This window comes from Pavona decussata, unplaced genomic scaffold, assembly GCF_977016875.1.
Source record: "Pavona decussata unplaced genomic scaffold, jaPavDecu1.1 SCAFFOLD_269, whole genome shotgun sequence".
In the NCBI taxonomy this organism is placed as follows: Eukaryota; Metazoa; Cnidaria; class Anthozoa; order Scleractinia; family Agariciidae; genus Pavona; species Pavona decussata.
The window spans coordinates 767,501-770,065 of NW_028145671.1; positions in this window are offsets into that span (position 1 = coordinate 767,501).

Genomic DNA, 2,565 nt, shown 5'->3' on the forward strand with positions numbered 1-2,565 from the left:
AGCATATTCAATGTTTACATAGCATTCAGAGATCAGGACTTAATAATTCATTAGGTTTTGGGCATTTTTAAACGGGTAAAACCGTTTTTGCTTTTATATTTGTGTGCTTTTTGGTGTAGTGAATTTAGAATGGTGAAATTTAGCGATTAAGAATGTTTTGATTTACAACAATTTGGATTTGATCGACAACCTCATTTGCATAATGCGGGTTTCACATTCGAAAAAGCACCAAAAGTGCGAAGTCGCTGTGGTCAAGGAAGATAAAAAGTGCAACGTATTTTTATATTTCTATGCTTCCTAACATCCGTTTAGCAAAGTTCAGTTGGAATTTAGAATGGGTCGGTCTGGACTTGTGAAATAAATGCCGGCAAAGACAGGGTACTTTCACCGGTTTTCAGAAAGCGTTCTAACGAGGGTTAATAATATTAGTTTTTGTGACCGTAAAAATTAAAACAAATCAAAATAAACATGCATTTCATACCTTTGAAGGAACACTTGACTTAGGAATTATAATGATTTTTTGTGGCGTTTCCTAGTTTTCGAGCAGCGAGCTCTTCAATTTTATGCAACTTCCTACTTTCGCCCCGCTCAAATTTAGGTCCTCGAACGCTCTGACTGTTGTGGCCTGTAAAAAATATATTTTAACGTATTTCCGAAAACTAAAGTCATTTCATTTACTTATGACCCAAGATGATTTAGTGAACAAGGTTTGAGGGCAAACTTTTTTTCGACCCGAAACGCAGTGGACCGTTCTTAGGGAAAGTGCCACTTGATATCGAATTGTGGCGTCATTAATTTTTTATTGGGACCTGGTATAGCTCAACCCATTGTAAGAGCGCACCTACATTTTTGCAAAAGTTATTTTAGACATTTAGTGTTGCCCTTAGGGATGAACTTAGAAGGCACGTTTTCAGGCCTAATTCTTGTAATAACTTGCTTGTTTCCTCGATTTTAGACAAAATTTCAAGGAAAACCTTTTATCGACTCAATTTCTATTTCGAAAAGTATGATGAAATTTCATTTTCGGAACTTAGCAGGCTCAATTCCAAAATTAGTTGAGCTTCTTCTTTTATTGTAATAAGCTTCCTCTGACTACAAGGATCCTTTCAGTTTGCAGTGAAACTGACAAAATTTGACTTCTTCATCTACGGATACGATGTGTCTTTAGAGTCAAAGGGAGGTTATCTTATTTCTCCTTTAATTTATTGCAAAGGATTCTGCTACAGTTAGTAAAACGTAGGACGTGAGCGTTTTGGATAATTCTACCTGCCCCAGCCTACAATTAGGTAGCTGGCTGTGTACAACGCACGCCGACAATAAACGAACACGTCCAGCCGCATCTTAATTTATTTCAATGTCTGTTTTGAATGAATATCGCATGAAGTTTGGCAAACAAATGAGGGAACATTATAACCGAAGAGATGATTAAACGCAAGTAGTAACTGTGAACTTAGATATGCAAACAGAATGGAAGAGACAAAAAGTTTATCGTTGCTTAAAAGCACTAGTTTTGTAAAAGTTTACAGAAATATTCATGCATGTGTTTTGCAGGTGTAAAGGTGGTGTATATGTTATTGGCAGAAACTGACTTGAATGTTCCCGGTGGTCATTAGTCCTTGTTATTTATTTATTATGTTATATTTTTATGTAGAATTCTCTACTTGATAAGCGGTGTAATATACAGCCGCACGATAAATACTTAACTTATAGATGCCATTTTGTCGTGCGTCTGTACTCGAATAACGCACTAATGACGTCAAAACGTGGTACGTAATAGCAAAGAAGTAAGCGGCTAGTAGCGTGAATGATGTTCGTACCACGTTTTACGTCCTCTGCGTTATCAGAGTACAAACGAATGGCAAAATGGAATATATTTGTTAAGTACATTACACCGCTTATATACCAAGACATTTGACCACATTTTTTGAGCGAGCATCACGTTCACTGAGCCGAGTCAAAAACGTCCAAGCAAACTTTTAGGCTACAATGGAACCTCGATTTAACGAAGACGCTGGGGACCGGCCAAATTTGTTCGTTAAATCGAGGGTTCGTTATATCGAAAACCTCGATATAACGAACTTGAGGGGAAAAGACCAAAATGTTTTCGTTATATCGAGGTCATAGTTAACGATTGATTTGTAACACAGGTGGCTTCTGTCATGCCATTCAATGCAATTTTCGTCACCCAGAAGTGACGCGTTTTGAGATGCAATTCATTAAGCATGGTGGCTTTCAGTAGCAATAATTTTCACATTTGAGCAGACACGAAGTGTTGTTTACAAAAAACGACACTTTTAGAGTAGCGATTTAAAAATGTTGCAACGTAGAGGTTGTACAGAAAATTGTCTATGTAAACAAGGAAACGGGCTTTATGCAGTGTTGTTTTGTTGCACTACCCAACATTTCCTGATTTCAAAAATTTAATTTTTTTGCTTTAATTTCTGTACCTTTACCACGAGCATTTACAGTCCAAACATAACTATATCAATCAAGAGTTTCTTCAGTTTTTCAACACGCGAGTTGCGTTCTGTGCATAACAAAACTGTACATGCTAGAAAATAGAAA